At 33.8% G+C, this 20,387-nt stretch overlaps 2 pseudogenes; one reads left to right on the top strand and one right to left on the bottom strand.

Moving 5' to 3' along the window:
• Positions 1-14,059: 14,059 nt before the first annotated feature.
• On the top strand, positions 14,060-16,423 carry LOC131147215 (F-box protein At1g67340-like; annotated as a pseudogene).
• On the bottom strand, positions 16,420-17,461 carry LOC131147216 (F-box protein At1g67340-like; annotated as a pseudogene).
• Between the last annotated feature and the right edge of the window lie 2,926 nt (positions 17,462-20,387).

Here is a 20,387-nt window from a genome sequence, read left to right on the forward strand (position 1 = left end):
ATTAAGACAAGGTCTTTTTTAGGTGTTAAACATGGAATCGAGGATCCTACAGAAAAACACTTATGTATTGATATTAATTAAATGACCATTTTTATTATTTTATTATTATTATTATGCTTTAATCGTATATATATTTTTAGATCATCACAGAAAACACTTTGCCAATTGCTTGTCTATGCCCATATATTATCCTTCTTCAGCAAATTTGTCAATGTGGCAACTCTCTTTGAATGCCTCAGTACGAATTTCTAATAATAATTAGCCAATCTAAGGAATGACTGTAGTTTGTCAACCTTAGAATGTCCATTCCAATCAAGGATGGATGGCTTTGACTTTCTTCCATCCATTTTGATCCATCCTTTGCTCAACCAATGTCCTAAGAACATCACTTCTTGGTGGCAAAATGCACTCCTCTTTCCTGACACAAAGTTGATTCTTTTGCAATTTGGTGAGCACCTTTCTCAAGTGCTGCACATGGTCCTCTTAAGGAATCATTGTAAATAACAACGTGATCTGGGTATATAACCACAAAACGGTCAATATACTCATAGAACCTATCATTCATAGAGTATTAGTCAAATTGAATGGCATTTCCAAGAATTCATAAGAACTAGGCACACATTTTGTTTTTGATTAATCCCCTTTTACAATCCGCACTTGCCAATACCCTAATCGCAGGTCTAGCTTTGTGAAATAGGAAGTTTTGGACAATCAATCAAACAACAACTCCACATTAGGAACATCATGCTTGTTGTTGACAGTAACCTTATTTAATGCTTGATATCCACACACATTCACAAGAAGCATCTTGCTTCTCTTTAAACAATACCAGAGCATCATAAGGGGCTTTATGAGGTTAGATGAGTCCAGTTGTCAACAATTAATCAAGTTGTTTCCTTAATTGAGCCAACTGCATGGTTCGGATTGTTGTGGCCGTTCCTTAAAGCGATTTTTCTTTGTAATTCCCAAACTTGATTTGACTTGAATTTTGTGTGAGTTTAAGGCCAAACCTCGCCACCTCCTTCTTTGCAGCAAAACTATAAGCGGCTCTTGAATCCACAAATTCATCAGTCTGAATGCCTTTGATCTTCACTTGTACACACATAAGCCCTTTTAGGATAGGGCTTTGCAACAAAGATAGCATTCAACGATTTGAATGGGTTAACATGTGATAGCCCTTCGTCATTCACCATCTTTCGCATCAGAGGCTACCAAAGAATTATGTTATATCACATATAGGATAGTTGTGAGCTCAATGTGGGCCATTGCAAATGTAATGATCAGAACTTTGAGGATTTTGGGATGTTTTCTTTCCCTTATTCTGATTGCTCTCCTCCCCTTTAGATTTTGTACCACTTTCCTTTTTCTTCCCCTACTCTTTCATTCTCTAGAATTTGGGAAGCCTTGGAGTACAGCTCCATATCCTAGAAGAAATTTTCAAAATTCTTTCACACTTTAGCTCTTGTAAAAGGATGTTGGTTTAGGAACTTGAATCTCATGGGAGGTGTTGGAATTGGTGTATTCCCGATAGGGGGGGGTGAATTGGGTATTTAAAACTTCCTAGGTTGATTTCAGTTCCATTTCACAACCTAGGGTATGTCTATGCAATCCCAAATGCGCAGATAAATATAAAGTGCGGAAATAAAGTCACGTGCAACATTCACAGACTATTGAAAGTTACATACACGTGCAGTAAATGAATTGTTGAAATATAAAATGCACACACGATATGTTATCGGGGTTTGGCTAATACTGCCTACATCCCCGCCTCTAGCTTGCAAGCCCGACGATTCCACTATGACTCACTTAACGGGTGGAACGACACTGATTACAACCAGGTCATTCATAGGACTGATCTCAACATTTACACACTCTTCTTGCAGACGGAGAAGGCCTTAACGATCCTTATGGGCTAGATCAACGCCTCCTCATGCCACGCCTAGAATACAACAGATATTCAATACAAATTTTGTGTATAAATATTATGCTTATAATACAAGCAAATTATGTACCAATACGCACATGCAATAATCAATGCACCTCAAACAGATAGGAACTATAAGCTCAGTGCAGATAATACTATAACTCTCAAGATAATGTCACTAGGCAATCCAAGTGTGAGAGTGTGTTTACAATCTATCTTTGAAACAATATAAAGATATATATCAACCACAAATAGGGTTTCAAAGATTTTCAGAAAATATAATCAAAATATCTCTAAGATGATTTTCTCAAAATTTTAACACAAGAGATATTTGAAATCAAGCTTGTTTTAAAAAAAATATTTCACAAAACACAAGAACAAACCTTTGAATACTTGCAACAATAATGCAAGGTTCACAAGCTGAAAAGAGTTATCCCAAGATAATATTTATCAATGAAATAATTTGGGATCAACTCAAGTTAACTCTCTAAAAATAATTTCAACAATAATAAATGAGAGAGTATACTAGCTTTAAAATAATGTATGAAGCACATAAATATATTCACTCTTCAAGTTGCAACAATAATGCAAATAACACTACAAAAAATCAGGGTATTAGTGAAAGATCAAATTCATCACTAATACTTATAAATTCGTCACCACTACTATTAGTGACAAATTTATGAGTATTAGTGACGATTTTAAAATAATTGTTATATCTACCGTTACTACTAACTATTAGTGTCGAATTCTAAATTCGTCACTAATTATGGATTATTTGTGACGGATTATAACCGCCACTAAAACCCTAATACCATCACTATAAATTCTACATCGGCTCAGCTCAAATTCATCACTAATAGTAGGGTATTAGTGACGAATTACAAATTCGTCACTAATAATAAGTATTAGTAAAGGATTAAAATTCATCACTAATAGTGGAGTATTAGTGACAAATTCACTCCTCAAGTTGTAACAATAATGCAAATGACACTACAAAGTTAGAATTCATAAGTCACTCATTAAAGCTAACAAAAGATATATTGCTTCGAAAAATAACTATAAGACCTCCGTGAAAGAATGTGAGTCAAAATTTCTTGTTGAAAGGGAAAATTATTTCAAAATCAAGAAGTTACTAAACAAGAATGAAAAGTTGGAAGAAGAGTTGAATGTATTAAGATCTCAAATTCGAGTGATAATAAGAAAGATCTTCTCATTTTAGAACTGGAATGTAAAGCAAACAATATAACTAAAGAATTTATGAATCTTCAGAATGTTTGCAAAGGTTTAGAGAACTTAAAAATTCAAGATCTAGAAAATAAAATAGAAAATCAATCTAAGTTCAGTCATACATTCACTAGAGGTAAAGAAAACATTGACAAGCTCTTAGGATCACAAAAGATGACCTTAGATGAGGAAGGTATAGGTTTTAATGGAATTGAAAATAGGAAAATGAAGAACCTATACATGGGGTACTTTGTAAGAGAATCTAAACATTATGCTAGTATCTCCTCCAGTACATACACTCACACCACATGCATCTTATGTAAAAAAAAAAAAATGGGGCATATAAAATTTGATTGCCCATTTAAAAGAAAAGGTGTGAAACCCAAACGGGTCTGGAGAGTCAAACAACCATATTATCCTAACCCATCAAGAATCAAAGGTTGAAAAAATGGTATGAGTTGTCAAAAAGGGAAACTCCTTAGGACTTAAGGATGAACATATTCAAATTGGAATTACATAAATGCTTTCCTTAGGTTCTAGGTTTTGGAGGAGTTATGTCTATTGGCCTACAAAGTGGTATGTTCCTAAAATGTCAAATCTTAGCATATTCATTCCACCTTTGGTATACTAAGATAATTTGAGAATCAAGTCAATTTGCAAATCCAAGCATATAACCAATCTAAACTTAATGCATATATTCATTGGTTGAAATATGAATTTATTGGCTGCTTGAATAAAAATCCACTTCCAAATGGACAAGGCAATTGTGCCTGGCATATTATTCTCAATGCTTAATTCATACTTGAATATACAAATCTTAGGTTAAGCTTATCTTGTCCACTGCACATATTTGATTTTTAGGGAATCTATGTCGATATATATTATTTAAACCTAAACTCTTTTTTGAATATAAAAGCCTTAACAATAGCTTAGTCATCACTCTAGGCTTAAGCACTAATGATCATTAGTCCCTATTTCAACTAGTCCTTACTTAAAGACATCCTTCCATAATCAAAATTAGAGGCAAGCACTAAGGGATTCTAGTTTCACTGATTAACCAAAATATTCCCTTTTGTGCTTAAAATATAAAAATCTTCTAATTTTGGTTCACCATCCCATCCATAGGAACTCTTTACCAAACCACGATCATATTCGGTAAAGACTATACCTATCCATCGGTTTGTATCCTTGCTACAAATCATGATCATATCTATAGGATACTTTCCACTCTCCGAAGAGCGTTGTTAAAAAATTATTCATATTCTCTTATATGTTCTCTGCCTAAGCCTGGACCAAAGTTTAGTCATCACTCTTTATTGTTCATAAATGACTAATATATATATTGAGTGCTCTTTGACTATTCTGCTTGGACATATCCACTTCCATGCAAATATCTTGAATCACGTCCACTCATAATGAATACTCTTTGAACATAACATAAATTTAAATCTTTCAAGAGTATTGATCCAAAATTCCTCTCATAAGCTCTCAAACATTAAATCAAATCCATTAGAGGTTCAACTTTGTGAATTAAGTTAAATGGCTAATATGATTGCTATTGGTTTCAACATATATGAAAATGCAATAACTGAGAAACCTATGCATGAACGATAAGAAAGACAAGTCATTTGAACTCGTGCCTCTCACACGCATTAAAATTCATATCAATAGAGGCAATATTAGCTTAGCTCACTTAAATAAATATATATTGTGACTTTTTGGTCCTATAAGCCTATCCATCCAAAGCCAAGCATATATTATTAAAAATCTAGATCTCTTAGCTAAATGATTTGAAAAACAAGAAAAAAGCATTAAATGAGTCGAGTGCATTATTGAGGGGGAGCATTCATCTTTTATATCTATATTCATTAAAATGCTCTCAATTTTTATTTATGCCTCTATGTCTGTATGCTCTTGTGAAAACAACTCTGCACTAATCTCATAACTATCCATTGTTAGTTACTGTTCATGTCATATGTTGGATAGTTCATTTCTTTTATGAGTTGTTGATTGAACTACTGGAAAGCATGCTTGTGTTGAAAGTCTCCTGCATGGCAGATGCAGTGATATAATTTGCATATTAGTTGTGGATATTAGGTTGTGGCTTGCTTTATATGATTTATCTGTTGAAAACAAGCCACTATCATGTACAAGTTTTATAGGAAAACATCCAACTTACACACGGTATGCTGTCGAAATTTCGATAGATTTTTTCCAAAAGTAGAACCTTGTACATAAATGATTATGATAAAATTAATATTAAAATATTTTTGAAATGATGAGTGAAAAATAAAATAAATAATTAAACTTCATCCTAACATAATCATCAAATGTTTAGAAAGGCTCAGATCCATCCCTATAGGAAGAGCATAAATGATCCATATGCATTACTTTCATCTACTGAATTATTGAGGCTCTTATGAAATCCCAGAACATTATATCATGCGCTTGAAGTTTTATGGTTTGATATGAAATGTTCTTGGGTCATGAACATTATTGCATGTCTTAATATATATCTTCCGATTCATCTATGGTCTATAAGGGCAACTACACTGATAATGATAAATATAGTTGATATATATTCTGTATAGTTGACTTAAGGAGTGCAAAAATAATTGCTTATACTGCATGACATGCTTAATGAAATTAATTTTTGGTTAGTATAAGCAACTGTGTTCATCTAAGCTCGTAATTCAAATTGATAGGGGGAGTATCTAAACATAAATTCCAATATTATTTTGCTCACGAACATTTTCAGCTTAGATATATTGTAATTCAATGTGGCATGTGTTTAAATGAAATGATCTCGTTGATATTTATTGTTTTGCCACAAGTTGTTTGTGTTTACCATATGATCTTATATGTGATTGTTAAATCTTAAGGATCATCATAGTTATGGTTTTCTGGTTATATTTTTGTATGAGCTTAATTGATAAAACCAGAAAATTGGTACTTGCATGATCTTTAAATTTTTTTTTTTTTGGGCAAGCAACCCCCAGTACTTTAAGCAAACATCATAAGGGGGATATAAATTTATATATATACATATATCTTTATTGTAATACTTTATGGCAAGAATTAATTTCAAAACTAATTTTTTTTCACTCTTGTCTTATTATTATTATTATTATTATTATTATTATTATTATTATATACATATATGTTTTTTAAAGTCGCATAATTGATTTAGTAACTACACATAAAAATGCATGCGAACTAGTTAGACTGTATTTATGCTCAAACCTATTCTTTATATACTACATGTCTTTGAATTCAAATTTTCTGCGGGTCTTATGAAACACTTAAATCGCAATGGTTTGAGGATATTTCTAATTTAACTATGTTTTTCATATAATAACCCGAAAAAAAATTTAAATAAATTAATTAAAAAAAAAGTTAAGAGTAATTATGAAGGCACTATAGATGTTAGGGATAATATGATTGATATGCTTACAAGTGAATATGAAGTATTTAGAGTGAACCCGGATGAATCCATAACTAATATGTTTACTAAGTTCACTCACAAAATCAATTCCCTAAATGCACTAGGAAAACCTACACTACTTATGAGATGATAAGGAAAATTCTTAGAGGGCTGCCACCTAAACTGGGACCAAAAGCCACTGCTATAACAGAAGGAAGAAATTTGAAAACCACTTCCTTAGATGAATTTATAAGTTCTTTACTCACATACGAAATGGCAATGAATGAAAAGAGTGGTAAAACCAAAGCCCAAGACACAATAGTCTTCAAAGCCTCAAAAAAGAACTCAAGTAGTGAAAAATAAATGGATGAAGATGAAGTAGCATTTATATCTAAAATGCTAAAAAAAAATTCTAAGAAGGAAAAATAAATTCAAAAGAAAATCCAAATCTGAATCAAATGAATAAGAAGAAGAAGTTAGCAAGAAATCAAAGAATAAAACTCCTACGTGTTACAATTGCAACAAAGTTGGACATATTAAACCAGAATGTCCACTACTAAAGAAAGAATCTAAGAAAAAAAAGAAAAAGGTCATGAAAGCCACTACTTGGGACATGATGAGTACAAGTAGTTCAGAGAATGAATCAAGTGACCAAGAGGTTGCTTATACGTGCTTTATGGCTTAGGACAATGAGGAAAGATCCTCATCTAAATCTTTAAACAGTTCTTGTAGTGATGAATCCGATGATGAGAGCATGTCATCTTATGAAGAACTTCAAAATGATTTATTCAAAGTTCATAAGATGCTAATTAAAGTAACTAAACAAAATACTTCATTGAAAAATATGAATGAAGGAATAATGAAAGAGTTAGAATTCCTTAAGGCTGCAGAAAGAGAAAAGGATTCTAGAATCAAGAAAATAGAAAGTAAGAATGAAGCTATGATAAAGGAATTAAAAGCTAAAAATCTTGCTGAAAATGAAAAAGATTTAAAAATTAAAGAATTAGAAAGTAAGAATGAAAAGATGATAGAAGACCTTCGATCCCTATCCTCTATAGAATATAAGAAATATATATATATATATATATATATATATATATATATATATATATATTTCTGAATTAGAGGATAAGATAAGAAAACTATCTCTAAAATTAGAAAAATCACTAAAGAAAGTTGACAACAAGAAAGAGATAGAGTTAAATGATCTGAAAAATTAGATTAAAGATAAAGAAACGATCATTTATAACTTTACAAACGGAAAAGCAAACTTTGACAAAATGGTAGGCTCCCAAAGAATTTCTCTAAACAAAGAAGGCATTGGATTTAATGGAATTGAAAATAAAAAGAAAAGGAATATTTACATGGGTTATTTCTCAAAAGCCTCCAAAGATAATGCAAACACATCCTTTAATGCTTACACGAACAACATATGCTATCAATGTAAGAAAAATGGGCATATAAAGTTTGAATGTTCATTTAAGAGAAAATATGTGAAAACTAAACAAATATGGAGAGTTAAAGAAACATCCTTTATGAAACCAACCGGACTCAAGAAAGTATGGGTACCGAGATGATAGACTAGTTCATAAGCGAAAAACTCCATGGATTAAGTCATTCCCCTTTAAAAATTGAGAAAGTAACTTAATTCATGATCAACAATTGAACTAGTTGAAATATAAAAACTTAAAGATGAGTTTAAGATGAGTTTGAGAATGAATGCCTATATAAGATGCTATATGCTACATGCTTACATGCCGATATGATATGCTATATGTTACATATATGACTTGACTTGACTTGACTTGTATTGATAATTTATGGCTCACTATGTTGAAAATTTGAGTATGAGATTATTGAGCATAAGCATGAATTCTAATATGAGATTAATTCTTGATCATGCATGTTATTGATGAATTACATGGATAGACTTACTGTTTTTTATATTGATATCCATGAGCTATAAGAGATATAATGGTTATATTGGTATCCATAAGTTGTGTACAATGTGATAATGACTTTGGTATCTATAAAGTCTTTGGTATCCATGAATATTTTTGGTATCGCATTTTTAAAAAATTTAATTGGTATCAAAATTTAAAAAAAAAAAAAAAACTCATTTGGTATCACAATCTAAAAGATCAATTGGTTTTTTAAGCATGACAAGAATAATTATATCTTTGAGCATAGTATGACATTGATGATATGAGCATAATATTGATATCTGATAAATAATGTGAATCAATGTTTTGAAATATAGGATGATGAAAGCAAAATTGATAACAAAATTGAATGTATTGAATTCAGGGGGAGTGTTATGTCATATTACTTATATTATGATTGTTTCCCTATTAATCAATTCAGAGAATTTTCAATTGGTATCATGAATTAAATTTTCAATTGGTATCATGAATTTTAAATAGATATCATGAATTCCATTTTAAATCAGTATCATAAAATCAACAATTGAAATCTTGAATATTGTCTAAAGGAAAAAGTTGTTAGTAATGAAGTTACAACTTATATACTTGAATGTTATAACACACTACACATGTTATATTGAAAAATAATAAATTGAGTGTGTTCATATGTTTGATATGCATGTTTGATGATATGCTCAATATGTGATTTTACTTGAACTTAATCATTTTTTTTCCTTTTTGATGGATGTCAAAAGGGGGAGAAGTTTTAAAGCAAAAATTGAGCATAATATTGCAAATTGCAAAAACTAAGCATGAACATAATATATATCAAAAGGATAAGTATTGGATAGTGATGAGCATGATTGTAAAAGAGGTTTTGAAATTGATATTGATCTTACAAATAATGTTAAGATGATACTTATTAAAAGAGGGAGTCTTTTTTAGGCTTACTCCAATTTTTGCTTCTTGTTTGTCATTATCAAAAAGGGGGAGATTGTTGGCCTTACAAGGCTTATAATCTTATTTTGATGCTAACAAACAAGTAGAACTTAACAGATGTGTTAAGTGATGTATTTTTAGGACTCAAGGATAGAGCGTTAAAGAATTCATGAGAGCTTTTACTTCAAAGAAGGAATTCAATATAAAGCTAAAAGCATGGATTCAAAGATAAAAGCTTGAGGATCATGAGAGCATGAGGATTAAAGAGAACTTGATGAAAGCTCAAAGAAAGATGAAGCAAGCATAAAGACCTCAAAGAATTCAAGAATTGAAAATTCGAAAGAGTCTATAGGAAATTTCATGCAAGTACTTCAAATAATTTCAATATGAATACATGAAACTCTTAGGTTAATTTATTGGACCTAGATACCTTTTAGCATACTTGGAAAATATTTTTATAAGGTCAAAAATTATTTAAAAAATGTTCGAATCATTTTTGGCATGAAAAGCACCAAAAAGAGGATTTTCCAAATGTTGTTAATTTTTCTATATACAATTAAGGTGCATTTTTCTCTATAACAAAATATTTATTTTGAAAAGTGTTCAACATGAAAGTTGTAGGTGTTTTTCTTAGCTTTCATTTTACACCAAGATCATCAAATTTGGAGTTACACAGAAAACATTATGACTGAAACACTGAAGGGCACTTGAAGCTGACCACAGCCTGACAGCAACCTGACAGCAGCCTGGGTGGTCAAGCCAAGCGACTGGCTGTGTCCTGGCAGGTGACTACCACCCTACTACCCTTGCTACCTCTTTAAAAAAAAACATGGCAGGCGACTGCCCATACAAAATTTTAAAAAAACCTCAACGGAAACATTTTTTAAATGGTTTGCTTGGGGCTCAAACTTTGTGAAAACTTAGGGGATACTCCAAGTCACTTGGGGACCAAGTTACATACCTTTTAAAGTCTATAAATAAGCCTCAAAGATCATTGAATCAATGTACCAAGAATTCAAATTCAGCAAAAATTCAAAATCTCTCTCAATTGCTCTCAAATTCTCATGGCTCGCTCTTGCTCTCACTTGCACAAATTCAACTAAGTTTTTGCTGATCTTCTTCCACCAAAATTGTGCTACAAATTCTAAATCTTTCAATCATTGAAAGAATTAATCGGTGATATACTTCATTGAGTTTCAAGTTAATTTCCATATTGTTATTTACTTTGAAGTATATTATAGTTTTGAATTGTTGTACTAGTCAGCTCTTTTAGGAGCAAATTCTTTGTACACAAATATTTGATTTGTATCTTGTAGAATGATGATTCCAAGGGTTGTTTTGAGTGTTGGCTAAGTAAGGGGATATTGTTTAGAGAGGCGGGCTCTAGCCTAGTTAACGAGTGACCGAACGAGAGGACATCGTTTGGAGAAGGCCGGCTCTAGCCTTAACCAAGGAGTGTTGTAAAGGTTTGTTCCGCCCATTAAAGGAACAGGTTTAGTGAATCCTTTGGTGGTTTGCCAAATGCGAGGACGTAGGCTAGGTATAAGCCGAACCTCATAAAAATCTCTGTCTCACTCTCTATTTCCCTTACTCTTTATTTTCAGTATATTTAAATTGCGTGGATGGTTTAATTGATAATCATATATACTACATAATATAGAAATCAAGTAAACTTGAAGTCTAATTTTAATTTGGGTTGCGAAAATCGAAAGGGAGTATGTTGGTTATACCATACCTTGCGGAAACCACATGGGAGTAGGTTACTTGGTTAATAGCCCAATGATAAATTAACTGAAAGTTTAGTTGCGTTCTGAATATTGAGAAGAGTGTAGATATTGTTTTTGGATTTTATATTACACATCATGTTAAAGAGACAAATTCATTCACTACAAGGCTTGATTCAATTTTATATCCAGGACTGATAACATAAGTTATATTGTGATTAAATGGTTTAAAGTTTGATATTGAGTGGTTTGTGTTTATCTTCCAAAGAGTGTTGAATCTTCCATTATTCAAATAGTATTGCGGTTAACTTATACTTGACAAATCATTTGGTTGTTTGGTTTAAACATTGTGCTTGATTGGTTTGGTTGAATGATTGATTACTTGTTTGGCTAAGCAATAGTGTTGTTGATTGGATAAAAGAATCTAAGTTCTTTTGTGATTAAAGAGTTAAACAAACAAGTCAAGAATTATTTAAAAGAAATAAAAGAAGTTTAAGAATTCTCAAAAGGAATTAAAAAAAAGTTTTAAAATCCAATTCACCCCCCCTCTCTTGGGACTACACCTTACTTTTCAATTGGTATTAGAGCGGGGTTATAGCAAATCTTAATTAGTAGCTATAAATAGATCTAATTGGCTCAATTAGGCATAGCTCCCTTTGGAGAGGGACAATCTTCAACTAGGCCACCAATCTTTTGTGGTTTAAATTATACCTTCTGGAAAAAGAGAATGCAAATATATCTTCAAGCTATGAATTGGAAAGCTTCGAAGGTTGTTATAGATGGTGATCGAATTCCCCTTAAATTTGTTGATGGAAAACAAGTCCCTATGGAGAAAATTGATATGACAGACTTAGACTATAAGATGTTACAAGTAAATTCTAGTGCCATGAATGCTCTATATTGTGCTTTAGATGCCAATGAATTTAATGGAATAATGGCTTACAAATCAGCTAAGGAGATATGAGACAAACTAGAAGTAGCATATGAAGGCACTATAGATGTTAGGGATAATACGATCGATATGCTTACAAGTGAATATGAAGTGTTTAAAGTGAACCTGGATGAATCCATAACTAATATGTTTACTAGGTTCACTCACAAAATCAATTCCCTAAATGCACTAGGAAAAACCTACACTACTTGTGAGATGATAAGGAAAATTCTTAGAGGACTGCCACCTAAATGGGAACGAAAAGCCACTGCTATAACGGAAGGAAGAAATTTGAAAACCATTTCCTTAGATGAACTTATAGGTTCTTTACTCACATACGAAATGGCAATGAATGAAAAGAGTGGTAAAATCAAGAGTCTTCAAAGCCTCAAAAGAGAACTTAAGTAGTGAAGAAGAAATGGATGAAGATGAAGTAGCTTTTATATCTAAAAAACTAGCATAAATTCTAAGAAGGAAAAATAAATTCAAAAGAAAATCCAATTATGAATCAAATGAAGAAGAAGAAAAAGAAGAAGAAGAAGTTAGCAAGAAATCAAAGAATAAAACTCCTACGTGTTACAATTGCAACAAAGCTGGACATATTAAACCAGAATGTCACTAAAGAAATATTTTAAAAAGAAAAAGAAAAAGGTCATGAAAACCACTACTTGGGACATGATGAGTACAAGTAGTTCAAAGAATGAATCAAGTGACCAAGAGGTTGCTTATACGTGCTTTTTGACTTGAGACAATGAGGAAAGCTCCTTATCTAAATCTTTAAACAATTCTTGTAGTGATGAATCCGATGATGAGAGCATGCCATCTTATGAAGTACTTCAAAATGATTTATTCAAAGTTCATAAGATGCTAATTAAAGTAACTAAACAAAATACTTCATTGAAAAATATGAATGAAGGAACAATGAAAGAGTTAGAATTCCTTAAGGCTACAGAAAGAGAAAAGGATTCTAGAATCAAGAAATAAAAAGTAAGAATGAAGCTACGATAAAGTAGTGAGAAGCTAAAAATCTTGGTGAAAATGAAAAAGATTTAAAAATTAAAGAATTATAAAGCAAGAATGAAAAGATGATAGAAGACCTTTGATCCCTATCCTCTATAGAATATAAGAAATATATATATATATATATATATATATATTTCTAAATTAGAGGATAAGATAAGAAAATTATCTCTAAAATTAGAAAAATCACTAAAGAAGGTTGACAACAAGAAAGAGATAGAGTTAAATGATCTCAAAAATTAGATTAAAGATAAAGAAAAGAACATTTATAACTTTACAAAAGGAAAAGCAAACTTTGACAAAATGGTAGGCTCCCAAAGAATGTATCTAAACAAAGAAGGCATTTGATTTAATAAATTAGAAAATAAAAAGAAAATGAATCTTTACATAGATTATTTCTCAAAAGTCTCCAAAGATAATGCAAGCACATCCTTTAATGCTTACACGAACACCATATGCTATCAATGTAAGAAAAAGGGGCATATAATGTTTGAATGTCCATTTAAGAGAAAATGTGTGAAAACTAAACAAATATGGAGAGTTAAAGAAACATCCTTTATGAAACCAACCGGACCCAAGAAAGTATGGGTATCGAGATGATAGACTAGTTCATAAGTGAAAAACTCCATGGATTAAGTCATTCCCCTTTAGAAATTGAGAAAGTAACTTAATTCATGATCAACAATTGAACTAGTTGAAATATAAGAACTTAAAGATGAGTTTAAGATGAGTTTGAAAATGAATGCCTATATAAGATGCTATATGCTACATGGTTACATGTCTATATGATATGTTATATGCTACATGTATGACTTGACTTGACTTGACTTATATTGATAATTTATGGCTCACTATGTTGAAAATTTGAGTATGAGATTATTGAGCATAAGCATGAATTCTAATATGAGATTAATTCTTGATCATGTATGCTATGTCGAGTTGCTCTATATGGGCATTCTTGTCGAGCTGCTCTATATGGGCATTCTTGTCGAGCTGCTCTACATGGGCATTCTTGTCGAGCTACTCTACATGGGGATTCTTGTCGAGCTACTTTACATGGGCATTCTTGCCGAATCGCTCTTCATGTGCATTCTTGCTAAACTGCTCTTCATGGACATTCTTGTCGAGCTGCTTTACATGGACATTCTTACCGAGCGGCTCTACGTAGACATTCTTGCCGAACTGTTGAGTCGCTCTTCATGGGTATTTTTGTCGAGCTGTCTCTCGTGAGGAATTCTTTTGAGCTGCACTTCTGGTGGCATTTTTGCCGAACCACCGAGTTGCAAAGCTGCTCTTTTGGTGGTATTTTTTATAAAATTATTAAAATTTTTATCAAAATTATTTCACTTTTTATAACCTTTGAATTATCGAAATGATTGATTTTTTTTTCTAAAGTTCAAATTTTATTTATTTATTTATTAAAAAATTAGTAATATTAAAGCAATATTTATTTCATAATATTTTATTTAAGAAATAAAATAAAATACACACACACACACACAGATAGATATATATATATATATATATTAAAAGAAAGAGAACTACAGTGAGTAGTGGAACTTTCGTCCACTCTATTTTGTTTTTTTGGCAATTTATTATTTTGACGAAACTTGCTTTTCAATTTTGTTGGTATACAATGGAATTTTTTTTGGAATACAATGGAATTTCGCCTTTATTTCTTAAATATATAATTGTTAGTTTTGTAATGTGTGTCTTTCTTTTTTGTGAACTTTTATTTTATTTTTTGTTATTTAATTTTTTCAAAAATTTAGTTTAAATATCGCTGGATGGTCCAGCGAAATTCGAGAAAATGTCATAGGACCATCTAGCGATATTTTCTCGTGATGTGTCAAAACTCGAAATGCCCTGACCCTTTAAATCTCGCTAGACCATCGACGAGATTAGGTAAGCATTAAAATGAGAAATGTTTTCCGAATCAAACTATTATTTAATATTCAATTAAAAAATAAAATTAAAATTGAAAAAAACTCTAATAAAGTTAGTCTTCTCGGGACTAATTAATTCTCTAACACGCATATTTATTGATTTTACATGTCGGCCTCCGTCACTGTTCTTGTTACCTTAATGTGCTCTTTTGTATAAGTTCTCACTTCGCTTTTCTTCTCTCTGCGTTGCTTTCTCAAATCTCTCGGAAATTGGACGAGAACAAGGAGAGGCTTTTTTCTATTGTTATCTTGAGAAAGTACCATGTATAAGAGAAGAGCGGATATCACCGGCAATTCTTTGTACTGCTGGGAACGCTACCGATCATCTCCTTCCTTTGGCGATGGCGGAGACAGAGGCTCTGACTTTTTTGACGGCTTGCCGGACGATCTCGTCATTCTTATTCTCTCCAAGCTCAGCTCCACAGCAGGGTGCCCCTCCGATTTCGTCAGCATCCTGATGACGTACATCGTGTTTCCTTTTCTGGGTCGTCGGGAACTGGAAGATATCGGCCATCTCGCCGGGTTTTTCAATTTGGGGGGTTGAGGTTGTGGTCTTCGTGCCCACTGATTGGGGGTTATTTTTGGTTGTGCATAGGGTTGTTGCAAATAACTGTAAATCTGGGTTTTTTTTTTTTTTTTTTTTCAAAACTTGAGCGAAAATAAAATAGGGAGTATTTTTCTTTATCTTTTTTTTTTTTTTTTTGAAAAATTGTGGTGCTGAAACGGATAAGATGCTCTCTATGTGTATCATTTGAATCTGATGTTGTTGATTATTGTAATAGATGTAAGAGATTGAACGAATTGGGTCTCCATTCGCTAGTACTGTCTGAGGCATCTCCGAAATCTTTCCCTTTGAAAGCCAAAAACTGGTCGGATTCCGCTCACAGGTTCTTGAAGCTCTGTGCCAATGCTGGCAACGTCGAAGCCTGTTACACTCTCGGCATGGTAAATTACACTTCAATTTCATCAAGGCGAATTAAAATTTAAGTAAAATTTCAGCACTTTTTATGATTCTATGATCTTATGATTTTGTTCACAGATTTGTTTCTACTGTTTGCAAAACCGCGGGAGCGGAGCTTCAATGATGGGTAAGGCGGCGTTTGGTTAGCACTCGCACGCGCCGTTAATACAGTTAAACGGTAGCGACGCCTCCAAGACAGAGGAGCGCCTCCATGTCAGCTTCACTCTCTGCGAACGCACCGCTTTCCTCGACCACGTGGACGCCCTTCGAGAGCTTAGCCACTGCCTCAAGGACGGCGTAGGCATCCGACAGAACGTCATCAAGGGCAACTTTTCCTCGCCTAGGCCAACGCGCACAAGATATTTGTCATGCTCTCTGACAAAGATCTCGCGCACGTCAGCCTAGGAAAGGAAAAAGTTTCCCTTGACGACGTTCTGCCGGATGCCTACACCGTCCTTGAGGCAGTGGCCAAGCTCCCAGAGGGTGTCCACGTGGCCAAGGAAAGCGGCGCGTTCGCAGAGAAAGAAGCTGACATAGAGGCGCTCCTTTGTCTTGGAGGCGCCGCTACCGTTTAACTATACTACGGCGAGTGAGTACAGCGACGGCGCGTGTGAGTGCTAACCAAACGCCGCCTTGCCCATCATTAAAGCTCCACTCCCGCGGTTTTGCAAACAGTATAAACGAATCTGTGAACAAAATCATAAGATCATAGAATCATAAAAAGTGCTGAAATTTTACTTAAATTTTAATTCGCCCTGATGAAATTGAAGTGTAATTTACCATGCCAAGAGTGTAGCAGGCTTCGACGTTGCCAACGTTGGCACAGAGCTTCAAGAATCAGTGAGCGGAATCCGACCAGTTTTTGGCTTTCAAAGGGAACGATTTCGGGGATGCCTCGGACAAGTACTAGCGAATGGAGACCCAATTCGTTCAATCTCTTGCATCTGTTACAATAATCAACAACATCAGATTCAAACGATACACATAGAGAGCATCTTATCTATTTCAGCACCACAATTTTTCAAAAGAAAAAAAAAAAGATAAAGAAAAATTCTCCCTTTTCTATTTTCGCTCAAAACAACCCAGATTTACAGTTATTCGCAACAACCCTATGCACAACCAAAAAAAACCCCCAATCAGTGGGCACGAAGACCACAACCTCAACCCCCCAAATTGAAAAACCCGGCGAGATGGCCAATATCTTTCCAGTTCCCGACAACCCAGAAAGGAAACACGACGTACGTCATCAAGATGCTGACGAAATCGGAGGGGTACCCTGCTGGTGGAGCTGAGTTTGGAGACAATAAGAATGACGAGATCGTCCTGCAAGACGTCGAAAAAGTTGGAGCCTCCGTCTCCGCCATCGCTGAAGGAAGGAGATGACCGGCGACGTTCCCAGCAGTACAAAGAATCGTCGGTGATATCCGCTCTTCTCTTATACATGGGTACTTTCTCAAGATAACAATAGCAAAAGCCTCTCCTCGTTCTCGTCTAATCTCCGAGAGATTTGAGAAAGCAACGCAGAGAGAAGAAAAGCGAAGTGAGAACTTATATAAAAGAGCACATTAAGGCAACAAGAACAGCAAACGGAGGCCGGACATGTAAAATCATAAATATGCGTGTTAGAGAATTATTAGTCCCGAGAAAGACCGACTTTATTAGAGTTTTTTTTTTATTTTATTTTTTAATAGAATATGTCGCGACGTCTCGACGTGCGGGTGCCCCGGGCGGCGAAATAAAAATGGGGTTTAATATTTTCAAGGAAAAATAATAGGAATATTGGAGTCACCACTAACCTTTTAGTGTGGTTAGAACACATGATTACTACCCCGTTAAGGATATGAGGGGTCTACATTACCAGAGTTAGGTTGGGAGTTCAGTACGCGAGGGGAAAGTACGAGCACCCCCTACGCACCCCGTTCTTACGAACGGTACCTAACTAATTTGAACTTATCCCTAAGTTAAACTTAAAAATTCTTTAAAATTTACTTCTCTAGTGAATTTACTAATACACATGCAAAATGAACAAATAATGAATAAATAAATAAATAATACAAAAATATACATAATATATAAATATTTACATATTCCCTTTAAAACTAAAGGTACGTGAAGACCGAAGGCTCATACCCCCCGCATAAAAATCATAGGGATAAAATTCAAAATATTTAATAACAAAAATATAATAAAAATAAAAATAAAAATAATAATAATAATAATAATAATAATAATAATAATAATAATAATAATAATGATGATGATGATTATGATAATAAACATAATAATAATAAATAACAATAGTAAAATAATAATAATAATAATATTAATATTAATAGTAGTAATTCCATACTGATAATAATAAATAATATTAATAGTAACATATGCACACATTAACAATAACTAAATATTCTGAATATCATAATAGTAACCCTAATAATTCACACATGCTAATTAATAATAATACCTAACATACACTATAATAGTAACAAAAGTGATAATAATAATTTTCCTAATGATACACGACCTCTAATATCCTATAAATACCTTTACACCCATAGGGAAATAATTAATAAAGGAAATAAAACCAAATTTAGAATTAAAACATGGAAACCAATGTAAAGGTAAAGAAATAATAAAATTATGGAACAAGATATTGCTGAAAATAATATATACCGATGCAGCACGGTCACCAAAATTATGATATACATCACTCTAAACATATAGAATGTGTTAGAAAAATTCTAAAACCACTAATCATAATAAACAAACACCCTACAATCATATACCCCACAAATCATGTATCCTAACATACTACTTCATCAGATTGGTAAGCTACATCAGTCAGTACCCTAAAAATAAATAAGTAAACTTACCCTGACTAAATATGTTATCACCGACGAAGAAAATAAGAACAGAAAAAACTCCATACAATAAAAGAAAAAAACAAATGGACAGCGTTAGAAAACATAATATATAAAACCTAAAATAAAAAATTATTACAAAAAGGAAAGAAAAATCACTGCAAAAAAAAAAAGGCAAATTGATGTCAGAGGATAAACAAATATAAAAATATGGTAAAAAACACTGAGAAAAAATTAACCTCTTTACACATCAAAATAAATCAAAATAAATAAATATGTATATGTCTGTAATGTATATAAAATAGACTGACCTTTGAGTGCCTGGGCAGAAGTGAGTGTCGGCAACGGGTTGGGTGACTGCAGCAGTCGGCTGGGTGGGAAGTCCCAATGGTGGCTGCAGGTAGGAGATGCTCGGAAGGTCGCGTGTGCTGTGACTGGGATCTGTGTGGCGACCAGCAGCAGCTCGGAAGACTTCAATGGTGATTGATGGTTGGACTGTTGCAGAGGACAGGAAGAGAAGAAAGAATAGAAGAAACTGAGGATGCTGGAGGCTCGGGCTGTTGCTGTAGGAGTAGTTTGCGTGTAACGGTGACACGGAAGTGGCTGGATAAGCCTCGGATTGTTTTGCAGGACGGAATAGGAGGGAGGCGGCTATGTGGGTTGATCGTTCATAGGCATGGTGCGTTGGGTTGGATGAGCAGCGGCGGGAAGGGGTGACTTAAGAGGCTCCATGGAGTTGAGTAGGGAGGTTCACTGCGGAGTAGCTCGGGGACGGCTGCAGGTGCCGGTGCAGGAGTTGGCGTGGCCAACCGTGGGGTTGGAGAATGGTGGCTAAGCCTGGTGGAGTCATGGAAAGGTCCTGTGGTGGGCTTGCGGAGCTGCAGGAGAGGCGTTGCCCGGGAGAGAGAGAGAGAGAGAGACAGTGAGGGTGATGGGGAGAGGGCTGATAGAGGCTGGCCAGAGAGGCTGCGGGGGCCTATACAGAGAGAATCAGAGAATGAAAGAGGCCGGCCGGAGATGAGGTGAAGAAGAGAAGAGGAGGCTGGCGGAGAGACATAAGGCGCTAGAAGAGAGTCGAGGGACAGGGTATTCTTTTTGTTCTGTGGGTTTCCGGTTCGCGCCCGCTATGGCTGTGTGGACGGGAGCCTTTATAAATGAGGCTCCAACCCCAAAACTGTTAAGCCAAAAACTTAATTATAATAATAATAATAATAATAATAAAGATGTTCAAAATAATGACAATATTGGGCTTGCTAAAAATGCCGAATTAGCTACAGAAATTATTAAATAATGTGTTGATCGGAAAACATTATGCCCATTTTAATGCTTTACTGTAATCTCGCCGAGATGGTTCTAGCAGATTTAAAGGGGTTTTTTAGGGCATTTCGAGTTTGACAGGCATCATGAAGAGAGGAAAAAGGTCTCGATATGCAGATGAGTCTGGTGAGATTTTCTCGAATTTCGATGGTAACAACTGGCCCAGCGATTATTTAAACTAAATTTTTGAA

Source organism: Malania oleifera, unplaced genomic scaffold (genome assembly GCF_029873635.1).
Source record: "Malania oleifera isolate guangnan ecotype guangnan unplaced genomic scaffold, ASM2987363v1 ctg563, whole genome shotgun sequence".
Classification (NCBI taxonomy): domain Eukaryota; kingdom Viridiplantae; phylum Streptophyta; class Magnoliopsida; order Santalales; family Ximeniaceae; genus Malania; species Malania oleifera.